The following is a 22,217-nucleotide window of genomic DNA, read 5'->3' on the forward strand; positions in this document are numbered from 1 at the left end:
GATACACTGTAAAAGTATACCTAGTGTTACCGTCATTTTTTACACCTTCAAAGCTACAAGCTTATTACAAGCTTTTTCATCTACCTGAACATTCATCAAGCTTAAGGTTGAAACTGCAACCTCTTATTAAGAGAAGTCTGACAATTTGTTATTCTTCAGTATGCCCAGGCCATATTGACAGGGGATGCTCTTCAGCAGAGCCGTGTTTTGGATTTTGGACCCATTATGCAATTAAGACAACAGATGTGCAAGGATCTCTTTAATGCAACAGGTATGCAACATACAACTATGCATAGTTGAAGCATACAGTTTCTTAACCTAGTAATGCTGGTAATTTAAAACTAATCATTCTGCAAATAAGCAGATATTTATATTTTCAATTGAGTTTCCATTGCATTGAGCATTATTCTATGTAATTTGTACATTTATTCATTTCAATTGTAGACAGAACACAGACATGCAGTAACTGCCTGAACCCAGTGAGCACTGCAAACAAGGTAAAGTATACCATGTGATAATTTGTTAAAATGTTATTCCTAAATCCATATCTGTTTCAAAAGGCATATGAAACATATATGGACTTAAATGTAGAGTTTTCGGAATGGAGTGTGGTCAAAATATTCCGTTTATCAAATCCACACCCTAGTGTGTATCAGGTATTACAGTGTTAAAGAACGGTAAACAAAATGGTATGGTGTTAGTAGGAAGGTGCTGATGAAATTCTTATGGGGCTCTTCTGTTTCACTTCCTTTTTTTTTTTTTTTTGTGTGTGTGTCATGCTGGAATGATTATCATCCAATCCTGATATCTGAAGTGAAAGTTAATTTCATCATCATTATTTGTATTAACTATTATCTGCAATTTAAGGTTTGGGGATCACCAAAGAAATGGCAGAAAAAACAAAGTAAGTATTTTGATGTCATTGTATTTTCTAGAATTGCTCTACTCCGCCAGGAAAGTTAATAATGCCAAAATATTAATGTCTAAATATTCGTCTCATATTTGCTGTGTCAGTACAGATTTTTTTGTGCCATCTTGAGTGGCATGCCATTTTCCTAACATTCTTTTTAATATATATATATATATATATTTTTTAACTGTTTTCTCTATAGACAGACCCTCCACAAGATGAAGGAAAATGCCAACTCTACATATGATGTTAAAGAGACCCTATGCAACTTTCTGCAGGAGACGATCGCTCTTTGTTTACATCTGGAAGTCTGAGACGAAGAACCACGCTTGCAATTTATATATTTAAATATAGCCTATACATGTATAAATATACACGCTAAAGCTGTCGGGGAAGCTCTGCAGAGAAAATGCAAGCATAAAACGAGCGAAAACGAACAACGAAACCAGAGATGAAATCGCCAGTCCTGCATAGTTCCTCTTTAACTCATCATTTAGTTTAGAAACACACACATTTGGGGCACAAGCCTTGAGCTTTGTCATTGAGTTTTTAATTGAAAAGGTAAACAACTTGCTTTAGATTTTATCATTAAAATCTAATGATAGCTTAGCTTCTTTTACCCTGTTCTTGGGTAACGTTTGCTTGTCAAAGAAATAAACATATATACAACAAAACTTCAAAAATTGGTACAGTCCAAGTGTTTGATTAGAATATGCTCATTCTAGTAGTCCTTGTTTTTTTTAGTCTTCACTGAGCCTCTGGATCGCTTTCTCACGGGGTAATCAGGGTTTTTTGGGCTCTGTTGGTGTGTTGTGGCTTTGCAGATCGACCTGGTGTCTACCTTGCGTTTTCTAGATGGATATAATGGCATGATTTTCTTGCCGTTATCATTGATAATGGCGGGGTAGGGGTCCTTGCTTTCTTTGCCCCTGTCTGCCTCTAAAACATGAAAATGTAACCCATCAATCATTTCCTTTATTGGATCAGGAGTTTCTGTCCAGCTACTGATGATTTTTGCAACACTAATTTCTCAACAGTAGTTACACATGGGTACCACTTGCTAAGGTTGGCAATGACACTGCACTGTGTGAAGAAATCGGTGCCAAACTGTCGTTAACACATTCAGTTGTTGCTTCTGTCTGCAAAGAGGGGTGGTGGCTGAATTTGTTCTTCACACGCCCAGCATACTGTAACTCCCTCATTATGCTGAAGTAATCTGCTTTTTCAAGGAGGACATGTATTAGGTCATCTACAGTATACGCAGATTCCTAACGCCTCCAAGAAACTGGTATTTGAGCCTGTAAAACACACAAATAATTATTAATGCGTGAAAACTAAAATATTAACAGATATGTGCAAGTAATAAAATAAGCAAGAGTGAGCAATTAAATAGTTTGTAGCTTACCGTTCAATGACATTGTTCGTATCAGTGTTCAAATGCTCAAAGCAACGTCCGTAATCGGACTACATGTGACCAATCTCTTCCCAGTGTCTTGTGAAATACTGCCACTCAGCTGGGTGTTGTCTGAGCATTTTGTTGAACTTCTTGGCTGTGGTCTCAAATTCTGCCTCCTTAAAAGTATCATAGAACACATTTTTTGACCATCAGAAGTTGTTCTTTGAAGTTCAATAATAGCGTATGCACTTTTGTGCGTCTGAAAGTGACCCAGGAGCACTGCTAGAGTGTCTTATACCGGCTCATTTCAAAAAGGGTAGAACGAAACTATTCATATTTGAACATTGTAATAATTGTTTTGAAAATGTGGCACTTGTTTGGACAAATGCTTTATAGCAACTGAAAAAATGTAATGTAAAGATGGACCAATTTTACTTGTTGCAATCTATTGAACACTACACAGTTTGCATTAGTCAGTTTCTCTTACTGGCATAATGCTCACCTAAAACCTCCACCGTCTGCAGACATGGAAAGGTGCACAAAGACTTTGCAGACTAGGTCATTTGTGCAGACAATAGCCTAAATCAGTATCATAACAGATTTGAAATACTTACAGTTTTACAGGTCTTCAGTTTGCAAAAGAAAGAAATTCAATGTTCAAGTTGGAAGGTCCATGCACTCCAAACTCTGTTTTGGATAACCATCTTTGAACAGCCTGTGGATTAGTGAAAGAACAATGTAAGACTCACATTAAATCTTAGAGTGCAAAATGTAAATATTAAAGCTGTATAATAAACCTATGCATCTACCTGCAAGAAGTGATACCAGCACAAAAGGATATAAGATTCAGGGAAAATGCTTGATAAAGCATTAATTTCAGCATAGTCTTTGTCAACCACAAATGCTCTAAAAAAGAAAAAGAACATATAACTTCTCCTTACTTCCTACCAACAAATTTCTAGTTTTGTAATATTTGGCAGTTCTTTAAAGATAAACTCTCAAAGGTCCAAAACTAAGGTTTTAAGTGTCCAAACTTTTTGCAGTGCCATGTGTTCTTTATGGCACAAAAAATAACTCAGGGGTGTGATTGGCAAAGGACAAAAAAAAAGGAAAAAATATATCCGACCCCTATATACCCCCCCGCCCCCCTCCCTTTTTAATGTGTCGACGGTGGGGTACGCGAGCCAAGTCAGTGGTCCTTGGGGGCTAAAGTTTGTGAACTGCTGCTCTAGTGTATAGCTAAGGTACTATAGTATCGCTACTGTGCACTTCAATGTAATTTACTAGGGGGGTCCGGGGGCATGCACCCCCGGGAGAAAATTTTGAAAAATAACCCCTTAAATGATGACATCTGATGACTTTTATGAGAACTATTGATAGACTGAGAGACATATATTTCAAACATTATAACATATTACAAAATGGTCTATAAGGCCTAAAGAAAGCTCATTTATAGCAAAGTAGCCAAGGGCCTACTTAAGACTAAAGCAGATATGGCTGAAATATAGATCATGATCATTTTGCCAACAATGATGTAGAATTATGGATTTTCTCAGTTCATGTTTTGTTTCAACTTAAACCAACATAAAGTTATAATGTTGACTACATTATTTAGTAGGCTATAGGCCTATGATAACATTTAGCCTGCCCCCTTACAGTCGTTCTGTACGATATAGGCCTATTGATGCTGATTGAAGAGGTTGCTTGAAGGTTATTGATATTTAAGTTGGAAAGAAATCAAATTGCACCACTCCCTCTCCTTCCAAGGTAACATGTCCTCCTCTCCTCCTAAAATAAATGGCAGGCCCTACTGGTATAGGCTACACAGTTGTTCAAGTGCACACACTCAATGGAGAGCTAGGATTAAAATTCAGACTGTGCCTTTAAATAGGCAACTTTTTTCCATGTATCAGCACATTGCTACAATAAGCCATTTCCACTAAAAAAAATCAGCTCAATATTACGTGCAAGAGTCAAGACTGATGTTTACCAAGAATGCCAAAGTGTCAATCTCTTAGCACTCATAATACGTTTTCTCATAGTGAGATGCCTATCCCGAAATATGTTTTGAATGACATGGGGCGCACGGAGGTGAACGGCTGGACAAACGCGGAATGACAAGGTGTTAACTAAACAATTTAGTAGACCTAAGCTAAGGTAGACGGGCTTTGTGGTGAAAACGATGAAAACCAGTAGGCTAGTCTGTCACAGCTAACTTCAAGTACAGTAGCCTAGACTAGTTTACACCATAGACCTAAAAGAACACACGCAGAAATTAAAAGTCAATAGGCTATCAGCACCAGGAGATTGTCGTCATTATCGGAAAATCCAGACACGTCAAACTGGACGCGAACGCGAAGCAAAAACTTAATAAATACTACTTAACTTAATAATAATACCTAAACAAATAATTTGACCTTTACCGTTTCATGGCTTCTGCTGAAACAAATAGTTTACCACACACTCACACATCGAACTTGCATCAAACATTCATCAACCCGTCTGCTTTCACTTTCAATGAATTCCACCAAAGATCCTCCGCTTTAACCCTCTCTGATTTATTATAAAGCAATGGTCTGTGTTTAGGCTACAGAAATAAACCTCTGAACCCCCCCCCCCCCCCCCCTAAAAAAAAAACTCAGCGGATCTATACGAATTGCGTGGGTCTCATTTTCAGGCCTGAAAAAACGGAATTCCGTTTAAAAACGGAAGAATCACACCCCTGATAACTATACATCCATGTTTATAGGAAATATTAACCATTAAATACATTTCCATTGTATGTAGACACAACACTTATCATTCCTACATCTTGCACATCAAGGGAGAGCGCTGGATTCCCTGGATTTAGGATTGCAATTAGTTACAACTCACCTGGGAGGGTGCTGGAACGGTATCCTCAGTTGCTCAAGAACCTGCTCTAAGGTGGTCTGTTGTTCATTGCTCGTCCATGACCATCTCTTACAAGGAGTGTAAGCAAGGGGAAGTCATACTGGTTGACACAGTGGGTGGTGTCCACAAACACTATCTGCTTGCCGTACTGCACCAGGTTTGACTGATGTTCTGATGTTGTCAATGTCTCGTGGTGTGGCAAAGAATGTCCTATCACTAATGTCACTGTGTCCTTGAGTCTGTGCCCACTTGTGACTCTCAGACAGAATGATGTCTGGCTTTGCTCCAAGGGCAAGGAGTTGTTCGATCCTCGTCTTGAGTTCTGGGTGCATACAATTTGAGTGTCCATCATTTGGATCAGTGGTAACGTGGTTGTTGTGTTGGTCAAACACACGCTGGACTATAACTGTATGGCCTTGCCAATCATTATTGATTTTAAATGAAACATAGGCCCTACAGCCCACAGACCTGTAGCTTTTAGCCTTTGGTTAGCCAAATCGCAGACAGTTATACTTAAAATAAACCTTCTCCTGGTCCTTCTTGGAGGTACAATTAAACGTGCTTTATTGTCTATCAAGGCTTTGCAGCTTTCTCGTGACAAAACTTTTCAAATCCTCCTGTCTTTGAATAACAAAAACATTGAGTTTTGCCTTCTTCGATCCACATTTCTGTTTTTCTTCATTAAGGACAGCCTTTTTGATAAGGTCTTCCATTCCTGAATGTAAAGAACACATATTTTAACATTGCAGTCAGTATTTAAGTTAGAGTTTAATTATAATTAGCCTAATAATTAAGTCATTTTCACTTTACATCTTCATTTCACCTTAAAAGTTAATAAACACTCCTTAAACAGCCTGATTTTACTAATTCAAAGATCAAGGTGATTGTAAATGCTGGCTCTGAAAATCCTGGACTAATGACGAACAATAGTCCTGGATTAATATGTAGCCTAACAAAAGGTAAGTGAATGCTATTGTCCTGGACCGATAACTAACAACAATCCTGGATTGATACTTAAAGGAATAGTTCGGAATTTTGGACATAGGACCTCATTTCCAACTTTACCGAGGTGATATAGGTCGGTGGAGACCGTTTTTATCGCGTTTAACCCCTTCCTTCAGTTGCAGCGTTCCCCTTTGCTAACGCTGGTTCTGAGCTACTGCATTTCAACGGTAACATCAGTCTGACATCAACAACAGTCTTACTCACTCCACAGCACACCCGAGACAAGTCAATTAAAACGTCCGACTATCGATATACATGTCCGTGTTGATAGAATAAGTTTAGAAATATAATTAACCTTGCAACTCAATGATTTATTACATTTTGAGGGACTAGTTTCTCAATATCAATCCACCACTGCAATACAGGGAACAAAGTAGGCTATTGCAATGCAATGCAAGGTTAGTTTTATTTCTAACATGGTTCTATCAACACAGGCATGTGCATCGATAGTCTGACGTTATAAATTATTTGTTTCGGGTGTTCTGTGGAGTGTTTTCAGTGGCAGGCTGGATGTTACCGTTGACTTGCGTTATCTCGGCACCAGGTTAGCACGAGATGAACGCTGCAACTCAAGGAAGGGCAGAAATTCACTGAAAATGGTCTTCACCGACCTGTATCACCCCGACTAAGTTGGAAATGAGGTCCTATGTCCAAAATTCCGAACTATTCCTTTAATAAGAGGCAAGTGACTGTGTGTTTGTCCTGGAATGATTAAAAACAATAATCCTGGATTAATATAGCCTAGTAGTAAGAGAAAAGTGTGTTTGTCCTGGACTGGTTACGAACAATAATCCTGGATTAATACTTAATAAGAAGCAAGTGAGTGTGTGTTTGTCCTGGAACGATTACAAACAATAATCCTGGATTAATATAGCCTAGTAAGAGAAAAGTGAGTATGTGTTTGTCCTGGACTGGTTACGAACAATAATCCTGGATTAATACTTAATAAGAGGCAAGTGAGTGTGTGTTTGTCCTGGACCGATTATTAACAACAATCCTGGATTAATACTTAATCAGAGGCAAGTGAATGTGTGTTTGTCCTGGACCGATTACAAACAATAATCCTGGATTAATACTTAAGAGGCAAGTGAGTGTGTGTTTGTCCTGGACCTATTACAAACAATAATCCTGGATTAATATAGCAAGAGAAAAGTGAGTAGCCTATGTGTTAGTCCTGGACTGGTTACGAACAATAATCCTGGATTAATACTTAATAAGAGGCAAGTAAGTGTGTGTTTGTCCTGGACCGATTACTAACAACAATCCTGGATTAATACTTAATCAGAGTCAGGCAAGTGAATGTGTGTTTGTCCTGGACCGATTACAAACAATAATCCTGGATTAATACTTAGCCTAAGAGGCAAGTGAGTGTGTGTTTGTCCTGGAACGATTACAAACAATAATCCTGGATTAATATAGCCTAGTAAGAGAAAGGTGAGTATGTGTCCTGGACTGGTTACAAACAATAATCCTGGATTAATAATTAATAAGAGGCAAGTGAGTGTGTGTTTGTCCTGGGCCGATTACTAACAACAATCCTGGATTAATACTTAATCAGAGGCAGGCAAGTGAATGTGTGTTTGTCCTGGACCTATTACAAACAATAATCCTGGATTAATATAGCAAGAGAAAAGTGAGTAGCCTATGTGTTTGTCCTGGACTGGTTACGAACAATAATCCTGGATTAATACTTAATAAGAGGCAAGTGAGTGTGTGTTTGTCCTGGACCGATTACTAACAACAATCCTGGATTAATACTTAATCAGAGTCAGGCAAGTGAATGTGTGTTTGTCCTGGACCGATTACAAACAATAATCCTGGATCCATAACGCTTTCCGTTTTAACCGGTTTGAAATCTTTGCTGACATATTGTCAATTTTATGCACAAATCATTACAGATAAAATAAAGAACGTAGGCTTTGCTGCACTGACCTAACGTCTTTGTGTTATTCTTGAACATACTGTAACGGGAAAGAGCCCCATACTCTTAGCCGTTTCATGCTAGCTAACAGTAACGTCCATGTAGCCTACTGACTGATCATATCGAACAACACACAATTTGCTTACGATATAAAAATGTATATACTAAAAGTGATTAAAATAGAGAAATTCGGTGGAGATGGCACATAGGATATACATTTTTTCGAGAAATAGTCTTACCTGTTTCTTTGAAAATGTCATTACACGGCAACAGTCAGGAATACTGCAGTAGCACCTCTCCGTTTTGCTAGTTCTGGTTCTTCTGAGCATTTCTGAGCGGGCTTTCCGTTTGAAATTGTCACGTCGCACTCTAAATGACATCATCAGTCACACATGACCGCTGATTGGTTGGAAATGACATTGACCCTGGACAAACAACTTGCACATTGATCCCGGACTCTTAATTACTTGGTGATATCAGATCGTGCCTACCGCACATCACACCATAGGACAATTTCAAGGTTTGGCTCAAAGTTCTGAAAAAACGATAAATATCTCGGGTATTAAAACAACAAATTCATGTAAAGCAAGAAAATGTCTAACCTTTTACAGTATTTTAAAATGTGAAAATGTGAAATTAATTGTGTTTTATCTTCTGTGACGGTGAAAAAGCCACGTCATGTCATCTACCCATTTACAGTATTGCAACGCTTAGGACTTTTTGTCTTTCTCTTCATCCTCTTCCTCCTACCTGTACCCTCCTCTTCCTTGTACCCCACCTCTACTGTAACACACACTTGTTGTCCCCTGCGTCTCTGTCAACTTTGAACTGACTTATATTGGTTGTCACATCATTAGACAAAAGTGTTATCAATTTTGAGTGGTAGTGTTCAAATGGAGACAACTGTGCTCTAATTGTGTTCAACTTCCACCTTGTTTGTTTATCAATATAATTAAGAAGTGCATCACAATGCACAATGTGTTTAGAGTTTTGCAAAAAGGGTTAATGAGTTTGGTAAAATGGGTGAAAGTGGGTGAAAGTAGTCTATGGTTTTGCCAAAAAAGGAAATAATTCAACAAATGTGTTCAGGCATTTGAGAATTTGATTCAGAGAATGGGGTTTAGTGTTTGAGCAACTTTGAAAAACTGTAACTCATTGACTACTGACCAAGAGATTGGCTGTAAATAGTTCCAATAGTCCCATTTTATCTACCGCTCTGGTTCCGGTGAAAGGAACTGAAAATGAAATAATTTATGTAAACTATCCAACTATTTAACTGTTCAGCCACTGCAACTATGAACTATGACTCCTGACAGCTGGAGTTTCTGAATCGTATGTGTTGTGAATTGGCAGCTCATTTCTGAAATGTAGGCTTCCATGTTGTCCGAATTTGCAGCGCGTTTTCCAAATGATGTGCACATGTTGTCAAATGAAGACGTTTTCTTAAGTGTTAAGTGTAAGCGTTATGTCTATTTGCACGTGTTTTGTTGATTTGCATGTGTTGTCATAAGTTGCACATATTTGCACCTGTCGGCCACCGTATCGGCCAGATGGATATGCTGTTTGCGGTCTCTGGGGCGCATAGCCAACAATCTGGGGAGACTTGTGGAGGCAGTTGAGCATGTTGCTCCTGCTGCAACACCACCTCCTTCTCCCTCCACTCCATCTCCTCCATTGACCAGGAGCATGCTGCTCCCTGCTCCCTCTAGACCCTCCTGTACTCGGCTCCAACAAAATGCTCCCTGCCTGCGAACCCGAGGAGGGCGAAGAGGGAGGTCGTTGAACTATATTTTGAAATAAAAATTAAAAAGACAACCCAATACTTCTAACTCCACTATTTCTTTAAAGTGCCCATATTTTCAGAAAGAATATTCTGACTATTTTTCAGAATTGTTTTTATAAATTACAGAATTTATAAGTCAAAATAGGTCTTTGAGTTCCAGAAAACATGTTTCTTAGTTGTTTGCTGGAAAAAGCTTGTAGGAAACGATTATTACCTGTTTCTGCTGCTCATTACAAATGTATGAGCTGTTGCTCATTTGCCCACACTCCTCTAGCTCATATCATGTCTTTTTCTGTTCTGTTATACTACAGTTGAGGGCAAAAGTTTGTTTGCCCCTTTTCTAAAATAACAAAAAGTGTCAAACAAAGAAAAATGTCTTTGTATCCTTCCAGGTGTTCGTTGGGCGTATTCCTCCTGACATACATTTCATATCTACTAGTGTACACTTCTCTTGGACTGGGCAACATGGGGCAAGGTGCATGTGTAACCAAAGTGTAACTCGTTTTGCTGGGGAGCTATGCTGTGGGTGCTCAACAAACCAAGGATGACAATTACTTATGAAAATCAAATATATTTATTCAGTTCGTTAAGCAGAGAAGGCACCGGTTCACAGGTAGTAGGCCAATCCGAGTGGTGGGGGAGGAGAAGCACGTCCGATCCAGGAAGCGAGGGAGAAGGCTGTACACACACACACACACACACACACACACACACACACACACACACACACACACACACACACACACACACACACACACACACACACACACACACACACACACACACACACACACACACACACGAGGGAGAGGGGCGGCCAGTAGTCGAGCGGGCGTCCACGCAATCCAAAACAATCCAGGCCACACTTCGCTGCACACGCACACTGCTGGAAGAAGAGAAGAACTAATACCAAGCGGCCACAACTGCAATAAGAGTGAATGTTACAATTCTAACAGTCAATAGTCTTCCGATGGCAATTTACTAAATAAGAGTCACTGCAACGTCCCAAACATAGCACAGCAACATGTAAGACGAGGCACACAGTCTTTTCAATAAACACAGCACGGCACACGATAAAACACAGCACGGCACACGAGACACGTTGCCACAAGAGTCCATCAACATGTAAAAACTGTTGTCCACAATCCCACGGCGGTCATGGCAGGAAGGCTAATAGTCTGTACGCGGAAACACTGCAGCACAGGTTGAGGAATACAAACACTTAACTTAGTGGAGGTCGACCGGTGTCGCACCTCCAGATGATATAGCAAGCAGCAAACTCCGTGGCGACTCCTCGGCACCGATCAAGGGCAGAAACACAGGAAACTCCGGGCCCGATGGATTTCTTCTAACCCGTTGCCACAGTCCAACACTCCACACACAGTGCACCAAGCTCTACACTGTTCCCCCCGTGCTCCCTTCCCTCAATGAGTTGTTCTCTTTTGTTAGCCACAATGCTGCTTCCCCAATTAGCCTATCCCCAAATCACCACACCTGTGCCCAGGGAGCCCCGTAGCCTACACCTCCGTGGCTGTCTACAGGTCGCATTACATGCACGTCACACAGACGCATACCCACCACCAAAATTCTCAACCGCACCAGACATGACAGCCCTCACCAGATCGCACCGTTATGTCTCCTATACCACATAAATTCAACCGTGACACATGCACCAACTACTCTCTGACTGTTTCAAAAACTGAGATGTGATATTGTGTTCCTCTTTACATTCAGCAAATAAAAGTGTTTCCTCCCCATTCTACTCAGGATAAAATAGTTCCCCTCACTGTCCACAAAATTATGATTTTCAACGAAAATAGGGAAATTGTCCAACTTTACTTTTAACTATTAATTAGAATGAATTTTGATTATTGTTAATGTTTGTATGTGGCTTTGGATGAAAGCATCTAAGCAGCTAAGTCAACATGATCTGAAATAATCTTTGAGTCCCCAACAGATTTGGGCCAGCCCTTACAAATAGTTTGGTAGGGTGGGAGGAATTATAGCCATGTCCACCTTTTTCACTAAATGCTTGGAGAAGAACCAAATGTATCACTCAAAATGTCTAGTATACCATCTGACAACTGCGTTCTAAATTATTAACAAGAACAATAGCATAATGTGTAGATTGAACAAAATCAGATGGGAACAACTGACATTTCTCATCCTTGCCAAAAGCAGGAACAATATGGCACATGCCCTCTTAGTCATACCAGACCTTGGGATGGACTCAGGATGCACAGAGCAAAGGCGCATCCGCCACAGCATCAGATATTTGCTGAGGTTACACTTTTCTGTCTTTCAGGAAGCCTTGACCATAGCAGGGTTTTGCAACATCAGAAACATTTCCTGTGCATCAGGATTGTAGGAGTACATAGCAGCTTTGTCAGTCTGATTTAAAGCCAATCATGTTGTGGATAAGGCCATGACAAAGCGATGGATTTTGCCTTCCATCAAAATCACTAGTTAAAATAATAGATATAATATTTGCTCCTCAAAGTTAATAATCTCAAATAGGCTACTGTATACAGCTTCCAGACTTTCAATCTCAGGATATATTATAGACTCATCCCACAAAGGGCTCTATTCTCAGGATCAAATGGGCATTGTCGCAAGTCAATCGTGCAAGTTTCTTTGGGGGCGCTCATAGCGCAAAAGGCTATAATGACTGCGTGAAAAGTGAACATTGCGCTCGGCGCAAAGTCAAAAGGGGTTGTCTTAATTTAGTTAATTAGTGGTGGGTGTCTTTTGGGCGTAGCATGCAATAAACCAATTAGATTTCACACTCTCATTCCCTTTAAAAGCCTGGCGCATTGTTCAATGGCCTGTTGGTATTATCATGGCAGATTTACCTGGGCGTCCAGAAGAGACCGATTTGCTCGTGCGTGAGGCATGGGCTGCGCGTAATGGAGGCTTGGGAAGGCTAATGCCTAATGTATACCCGACCAGAGCCCATTTATGGAGAGCCGGTCCACTTGCTATTAACTCCATTGTACCTGCAGTTCCTGTTGCAGTTCCACTAGGGGCGATCACAAGCAAGTGATCAAACAATGGGAGTCTATGGGGCTAGACAGCTAAATTGGTCTGTTTCACCTGATTGTCATTAAAAAATCGAAGATCGGATTTTAGTTTCTGCAAGCTCAATATGGGTTATGGGTCGAAAGTTGAATGAACAATTACTTATAGCCCTTTGGTTTCTCACAGGCTTGTTCGTTGTTGCCCATAACACACTAGCACCCTGCTAATGAATGACGTCATTGACACGTTTGAAAGGCTTTTTAGAGCAATTAAGGGACTTAAAAAATCTAATACTCAGCCGTGTGTATTTTCCTTGACCCCCATTTCACATGCAATATTCCGATTTCTACACAAAAAATTATATCCAGAGAAAAGTGGATTTTAGGAGAAACTCCATTCACCTCCATTCATTCTCCACTTGCTCGCGACCGCCCTCTAGTTGCAGTACCATGCGGAAGTATTCAGCAAGTGGTCGTTCTCCCCTTATTAGACTATGGCCCTTTCCGAAACGTGCCCCTAAACCCTAGTCCTACATACTTCCACTTCGTTTGCGCGTTCACGCGAGGGTCCGCCACATTAAGTATCATCCGAAACGAATTTTGAATCGAGTGAAGTGCCTAGGGAGAGGGGCTATCACGCCTCCAGGAGCAAGTCAGCATGGATGCTGTCTTAAAACGCAGGTGCAACCGTTTTCAAGTGTTCGTGCAGCTCGCGGATCTCCCTGCCAGTTGTTTTTTGGTCCGTATGACAGCATTTACAGACAAAAGCGTGATTTAAAGGAACCGTGTAGGAAATGTATTTCAATTAATCATAAAATGGCCCTGATATGTCACTAGACATTTAGAAATCATGCTAATTTCAAATACTTACTGACAACAGTAGTCCGGCCAAGATATTTTCATTTAAAAGTGAAGTTGCAGCCCTCAACTGATGTTGATGTTGTTATGTTGTGTTTTGGTTTGATGCGCCGCCCTACACTTATCTACGAATCACGAAGTCAGTAATATTTCGCCATCCAGCTATGCTACCATAGACAGCTGCAGCTACAAACGTGTTGGATAAAAAATGTCTAACGTTATGGAACCTAAAAGACCTTGTATGAATCTGAAATACGTCTAAATAAAACAAGGATTTAGGAGATTGAGACGGCTGAAAACGGAGAAGAATTTGAAGACAGACGTCAGTGTTGTTAATTTGCTCCTGGACAGGTAAAGATTCATCAGTTTGGCTAACTTACTTGTAGGCTACTGTAAATGGACATTTTAAATAGCCTATTCATGACAGTTGAACAAATTATGCACGTTCGTGCAAAGTATGTTGGCCATATGGAGGAGGTGGGTCATTAAATTGAAAAGGTAGGCTAAGGAATTGTTTGGGAAATAAAAGCAGCTAGTAGTCATTGCTAACGTTAGCAATGCATTATGTAAAATAAATGTATAAAATTTGGAACAAACCATGCTGCCAAGAGACTTTGAAAACAAAAAAAGAAATTAAATTTGTGAATCAAACCTTGTGTGAATATAATGTGAGAGATACCCAAGCACAAGGAATGGTCAGGGAGTTTTGGCCAATGATATAACTTTGAAGTATTTCACATTTTTATGTTTGAAATGTAATCTTTTTAAAATGTAAGCCTGTGTAAGGTATGTGGTGACTGCAGGTGCACAGGATGTTCATTTAACCTCCTGAGACCCGGGGAAAAAAAAGTTTTAATTTTGAGATTTTTTTTAGATGATTTAAGTAGTTTGGTCTAAAGAAACATGCTGCAGCAAAAAAAATTCCAAAAATGTTCTTAGTTGCTGAGTTATCAGATGTCCTCTGCAAAGGACATCAGGACTATCCGAATGTCCTAACCCTATGGGAATAGTAATAGTATTGCATTAAAGTCAATGGAGTGTTAGGGTATGTGAGATATTACAGGCAAATAGGTGGCCAAGAAAGCTTTCAGAGATGGCTACTATAATGAAGTGTTGCTATAATGGCTGAATTAGCATTCAGACGGCCATAATAATGAGCCTGGCTCATCGGTGTTGCAGCCAGTCTGCATACATGGCACACTGTAGAGCTAGGTTTTAGGTTTGGAGTGGTTACTACACTCTCCCTTTAATGAACATGTGTTGAAGAAGTGCAATGGCTTGCTGTGAGGGCATCAGAGAGTATACACCATGATAGGGACTCTCATTATTTGACCTCTGACCCCTGTGCCAAAGACCCAAGAGACGAATGAAACGTTAGTGTTCAGGGCATCCTAGGATGGCAGAGGTACACTCAGGGGGTCAAGGCCGTGTTGATTAGCTTCGGCAAGTTAGCAAGCGCCATTTTCAAGTATGGCGCCTCATGGAGCATTTAGAACCAGCTCCGTGCACGAAAATCTGTGTTGAGCACGAGCTCTCATGCGCGTACATGTTGGTGGACGGGTACCTACAGCCAATCATTACTCCGTGCGACACTCCACTGGACTCAGGTGTGCGTTCCCGAGCAACATTTTCTGCTTGTTGTTACGCGGCAAGCAAGGTATGTGCATTATCGCCACCGTCTGAACTGGAGGATGACTCTCTTTTTACAGAATGTCCAATAGAAATCAATGTAGGTCCATGCGTCATTTCCAGCTTTGGAACTTTGCGCATGGTCAGAGCCGACTGGTGCTGGATCGGAGCTCCAGTGTTCAATATGGCGTTGACGAAAATTGGCCGGATTTACTAGCCTAGCATCGGCCATTCATTTGTATGGAGGGCGGGACTTAGTCGCTCTCTCCAGTTATATATAATACCTCCATGGGTACACTAAAGGGATGCTTGATGGATAAATTGTAAATGTGAAAGCACTTTTAGGAGTGGCAAATACTCATTTACAGGTAAATGGAGTAATCAGTTACCCAAAATACAAATTGGGTAATGTACATTGAGGCAAATTCACCTACGATGTACTTATTTCTTAATAAACCTTAAAGTTCTAGCTTACACACTGCTTCTGGGGCTGTATTGTACCTTAAGGGATCCCCTTTTATCCTGTATCTCCTTTTATTTATTAGAAATAAGTAGAAAAGACCTTGTTGTCTCACTCAACCTTCTGCCTTCTAAAACGCAGAAATTGGTTAAAAAGCAGGGGTACTGAGTCCCGATGTCCACTACAGGAGACATTGAACAAAAGTTATGTTTTGAAGGTGTTACAATTGTTGGATCTTTCTGAAATTTCTCTGAATTCAAGTTGAGACTGTCATTTTTATGACACAAATGGACTGTGTGCAATAAAACACATAATAATGACCAAAAATGGTCAATTACCTCTGTTGCTGCCATGAAATGAAAAAAATTCAATAGCCGCCATTTTGAAAATAAAATGTGTTAAATCTGTTAACCCAACCCACATAATTGTGGTATCACCAGAAAGCCCAGGATGTCCTCTTGAGAGTACAAAAGGATTTGAATAGTTGGCATGAATGGTATTTCATGTATAAGACTCAGACTGATGTCCCCTACAGAGGACAAAAATGAATGGCCGGGTCTCAGGAGGATAACCACACGAGGGTAGGCTGTCTGCAAAGCCCACTGAAGACAAACCACAAAAGAACACAAGGTGCTCAGAGATATCTGAGTGGAACAATACCCAGAAAAATAAACGTCAATGTGGCTGATCAGTATCCTGTGTAAGGGTCATGGCAAGGTAAATCATCTGACTGTCAAAAAAAACGGTTTACACCAGAATCGGGTGAAGTGTTGGAGTCTTAGGGAAAGGAGTATAAAAAGAGAGAACAAAGATAAGTTCGGGGCTTTTGCGCTTTTTCGAGATGTAGCGACAGAGTTGGAAGCGGGCTGCTGGGACCTGGTGGGGGGTGGTCACGCAGGGTCGCTTCTTAGTTACCATGGGATGAAGACAGAAATACTTTTGTTTTTCACTTTATTTGAACCATTTTTCCTGTTGAATTTTTGTGTTTTTTTTGGTTGTTGCTTTTGAACCTGCATCGTGATTGGGTTGTTAACCTTAAGTCTGTAGGTTTTTCTTTGTTCTTTTATTTTGTATTCCAGTCCTATTTTTATACCTTATTACCTTTTACTTTTATTGGATTTTTACTTTACTATTACATTTATTGGAACCAAAAACAAAATAAAAACAGCTTCCAGAGGGGAAGAGAAAGACACGCTCCATCTTAGGGGGTCTTTTCCCCTCCCGGTGTGCATGAAGTAGCCCTACTCTTTCCGTGGGCATTACTGGCTGACCCTTAGGGGATCAGTTGTCGGGCCGGACGTCTTTGTTCCAGAGAGCCTGCGTGTCTGGAGGAAAGAGGGGTAAGTCAAAGGTTGTCTCTATTCTCCTCCCCTGTTGGCCTGAGGGGGGGAGCTCTGGTCATACGGCAAAAGGTTGTGATGTGTGGGTGACATGTTGGTCTGTACTGTAGAGTTCACGGTGAGAGTGTTTGTGTTAGTGTGTGTTTAGAATAGGGTCAGGTTTCATTGTGTGTGTTAGGGAAAGTTAGGCCTTGACGTTCCTAGCATCCTTGGGCCAAGGTGTTCTGCTAGATGAATAGACGTTTCAATTATCAGAGTTCGTTTCTCTGTTTTTATGCTGAGGAAAACAGCACTTGCCATTGAAAGCTAGCAGCCTACGTTCCTGCTGCAGCTAGCTGGCAACCGTGACTCAGAGGGGGGGGGGAGGCGATTCACCGCTCTACAGTATTTTGAAAGTAATTGCAGTACTCGTTTTGGCCAAAATCCTACATACGGCTCCTTTAAGCTACATTGTAACAACTCATGTTTAGTTTGATACTCAGTAAAATGTGCAAGATCGTACAAAAGTAGGCTGTAATATTTAAACACATGTGCAGATCGCATTTACAGCACTTTTATAATTTGATGTTAAATAAAGCATAAAATGCAACTCCTCATAGTAATGAAAGTAGTAATGGGAGGTGTCTGCCTTTACATAAAAAGTAACCTTGATGCCAAAGTTTGTGACCTTGATATTAATGATGACTATTCCGAGTCTTTATTCATCGAAGTCAACACTAAGGGCAAAAACTTGATTATTGGGGTGATTTATCGCCCACCTGATTCAATCTTAAACAACTTCCTAACTGGATGACCTCTTACATAAATTAAATAAGTCCAACAAAGACTGCATCATTCTTGGCGACTTCAATGTTGACATGTCCAAGAACGATGCAGCAACGAACGATTTCATTAATACTCTACATTCTTCATCCTTTTTCCCTACTATCAACACATATACTAGAGTCACACAGACCTCCAGCACCATCATTGATAATTTTATCACTAATATTCGAAACACTAAACTAGTAACAGGTGTGATACGGTCAGATATTAGTGACCATTTTCCAATAGCCTTATTCTATGGACCAGACAAAGAATATTCTGTTCCACATCCCCATAGAAGGAAAAGGCAGATCAACACTACAGTTGCTAAAGGAAAATTTGGTCACTAAGCCATGGGAGACCATTTACAAATGTAATACTTCCGACTTTGCCTATGATAGTCTGATTAAATTTATCAATGACGCTGTTAAGGTCTCCATCCCTGAGAAATTGGCTAGATGCCACACCTCTGCTAAAAGTCCCTGGCTAACAAAAGGAATTGCAAAATCCATCAAACATAAGAATAACCTTTGTAAGTCCTATCTCAAAAACCCTAGTACTGCTAATAAAAATAAATACTCTATATATAGAAATAAGCTAACACACATAATTAGAAAGAGCAAGAGTAACCACTACTCCGAACTTCTCAATTCATCACAGAATGATTGTAAGAGGATGTGGAAAGTTTTAAATGGAGTCTTAAATAAGGGTCTTAAACCCACTGTCCTTCCAGATTCTGACGTTAAAAAAGACCTTCCTACAAACTTTAACAACTATTTTGTCTCCATTGGAAAGAACCTTGCTGCTAACATCAGACAACCTCAGGGGGCGTCTTTTCAACAGTATCTAACTGGCAACTAGATAGCATTGAGCTATCTAGGATTATTATGGACCTCAAAAGTACAAATACAGCTGGCATTGACGGAATTAGTGGTAAAATGCTGAAAGAAATAGCTGATGTGATCTTGGAGCCGCTTGCTCATTGCATTAATCTCTCTCTCTCAACAGGGATAGTGCCAAAAATGGCAAAAATTGCTAGGGTCATACCCATTTTTAAATCTGGTGAGAAAAACATCATGAGCAACTACCGCCCAATATCACTATTACCAAATCTCTCTAAAGTGTTTTAAAAAGTTGTATATATCAGATTGAACAGCTATCTGGAAAAATTTCACATTTTAGCACCATCACAATTTGGCTTCAGGAAAAAGAGTACCACATGCATGGCTATACTTGACCTTCTGGAAAAAATCAACGACTGTATCGATTAAGGCAAGCTTGGCATTGGTGTTTTTCTTGATCTATCAAAGGCTTTTGACACGATTGATTTTAAGATACTATTGAGTAAACTACATCACTATGGAATCAGAGGGGTTGCCCTTGACTGGTTCGAAAGCTATCTATATGATAGACAACAGTATGTTTCTATAGACAACTGCTGCTCACCTTGCAAGCCTATACACTATGGAGTCCCCCAGGGGTCAATCCTGGGGCCACTCCTATTTATTTTGTATATTTTGTTAACTCTTCCACCATTTTTCACAGTGTGATCTTTGCTGACGATACAAATCTGTTTACCTCACATAGAAACCTACTCACTCTTCAAGATACTGTAAACTCAGAGCTAGTCAGTGTTAACACCTGGTTTAAATGTAATAAATTATCACTTAATGTAAGTAAAACCAATTATATATTATTTTGCTCAAATAGAAAGAAAATTAACACTGAGCTATTACACATTAATATTGATGGTCAGGAGATAATGAGAGTTAACTCCACTAAATTCTTGGGAGTTTATATTGATGCGTTTGTAAACTTCAAATGCCATGTTGACCAACTGACTAAAAAGTTGTCTAAATACGTTGGTCTATTCTACAAACTCAGACATTCTCTTCCATTATCTGCTTGGCTTACTATATATAAAACTCTCTTTGAACCTCATTTGAGCTATTGTAACATTATTTGGTCCAACACCTTTCCTAGCTATCTACAAAAACTTGAGAGCCTACAAAAGAAAGTCATTCGCGCTATGTCATGGTCTGCTGCAAATACTCCCACCCGACCACTTTTCCATCACTTTGGTTTACTAAGACTTCCTGAATTCAATGTTTTCCATAATGCATGCGTCATGTTTGAAGTTGTTAAGGGTCTAAACCCTAGACTGTCTGACTGTCTGCTCTGCTCCCTATCTGCCGCCCCCAGCATCAACACCATACCAGGAACAAACACCTTGTAACAGGTAAACAACGCCGTCTTCACAGTACTGGTATGAGTGTTGCCTGCAGGGAGCCACAGATCTGGAACAATCTCAATGTTGAACTAAGGATGCTCCACTCCTTCTCCGTCTTTAAAAGAAATCTAAAAAGATATCTTCTGTCCAACTATCTATAACCATATCCCTGCTAAATGGATGAAATTGGGATGACTGTATGAGAGCTTGAATGTTGAATGTATGTATGTTAGTATTGTCTGCATGTATGACTATGTTTGTGCTTCTTTGTATGTAATTGTATGTCCTGGCCTGTCTGCTCATGCAATGCTCAAATTCTTACACAGCACCACATTACATATTGGACTTTTTTTCATTTTTCATCATGAACTTTGGGCCCCCTGCTCAAAAGCTTTAAGAGTCATTGCATGAGAAAACCAGGCAGAGGTGGGAAGATGGGGGTCGGACAAATCGGCTCATACTTTGTATATGTGATAAGTATGTGGAACTATGAACAGCCATATACTTAAAACCCTCCAGCTGTTTTTTGTTATGGAGTTCTGGGACCCCTCTCAGAGACCCTCAAAAATCCAACAATTCATGGCTGAAAATGACTGAAATTGCCATTTCTACCCTGATTATCCTGATAAAGATATGAACATAAGCTTTATATTTCCATAGAGCCTAGGTAGCATAGTTTTAAAGACCGAAAGGTGCACCGAGGGGTTATCTACACCACTGAAAGCAGAATTTTCCTCCCTCTAAATTTCGGTCATTTTTAAGAAGCATTACCTCGTATTCGCAGTGGCTTTGGTGGATGGTTTTACTGTTGCTGGAGAAAGGATCATCTACTGATTCAAAAACAATTGTCGTCTAATTGGGCCACACATAATGTGTGCCGTGCCAGGAGGGTCTTTAGCAGGATTTTTCGTGTTTTGGCCTATGATAAACCATATTCAGATCGCCATCACGTGGCCATACCATGGCATTACATCACAAACAGATGTAATGCCAGATGTAATGCCAGATGTTTGTGATGTAATGGCATGGTATGGCCACTCGGTGGCGATCTGAATAGTCTAGTTTCAAATGTATGACAACCAAGAACAACAATGCATGCAGAGGTCTGCACTCTTTGAGTGCTTTTCTAGTTAATTAAAGCTTTCTTTAACAATTTGTCATACAGTGACACAAAAATTGACCATAAATTACCCTATAGTGAGATATTATTACCTGGTTTATTATACTCCAAAACCCGAAAAAACCCTGTAAAGACTCTCCTGGCACGGCGCACATTATGTGTGGCCCAATTAGACGACAATTGTTTTTGAATCAGAAGATGTTCCTCTGTCCAGCAACAGTAAAACCAGAGACTGTTGAAAAAGTATTTAAGGGTATTTAAGAATCTTTGGTAAAACCATCCACCAAAGCCACTGCGAATGTGAGATAATGCCTCCTAAAAATGACCAATTTTAGAGGGATGAAAATTCTGCTTTCAGTGGTGCAGATAACCCCCTAGTGCACCTTTTGGTCTTTAAAACTATTCTACCTAAGCTCTATGGAAACATAAAGCTCATGTTCATATCTTTATCAGGATAATCAGGGTAGAAATGGCAATTTCAGTCATTTTCAGCCATGAATTGTTGGATTTTTGAGGTTCTCTGAGAGGGGCCCCAGAACTCCACAACAAAAAAGAGTTCGAGGGTTTTAAGTATATGGCTGTTCATAGTTCCTGCTGGTTTTGCCTGGTTTTCTCGTGCAATGACTCTTAATTTCAAAGAACAGTTTCATCCTTTTCTTAGACTTCTTTAAAGCTTTTGACACTGTGAAGCACAATTTTCTTTTTCTTTCACTTAGGAGATTTGGATTTGGAGAATTCTTTTGCAATGCCATCAGAACTTTATACAACAATGCTAATTGTTCTATTAAGCTTAAACATGGATCGTCTCCTAGATTTGATGTACAAAGGGGCATCCGTCAAGGTTGCCCCATA

At 40.0% G+C, this 22,217-nt stretch overlaps 1 long non-coding RNA gene across 1 annotated transcript; it reads right to left on the reverse strand.

Moving 5' to 3' along the window:
- Positions 1-2,459: 2,459 nt before the first annotated feature.
- On the reverse strand, positions 2,460-3,214 carry LOC134078033 (uncharacterized). The gene is made up of 3 exons (XR_009938806.1): positions 3,116-3,214; positions 2,921-3,021; positions 2,460-2,482 (listed from the first exon to the last, which is right to left on the reverse strand). It is a non-coding gene; the product is annotated as an uncharacterized LOC134078033 (long non-coding RNA).
- Positions 3,215-22,217: the final 19,003 nt, after the last annotated feature.

Source organism: Sardina pilchardus, chromosome 4 (assembly GCF_963854185.1).
Source record: "Sardina pilchardus chromosome 4, fSarPil1.1, whole genome shotgun sequence".
NCBI classification, from domain to species: Eukaryota; Metazoa; Chordata; class Actinopteri; order Clupeiformes; family Clupeidae; genus Sardina; species Sardina pilchardus.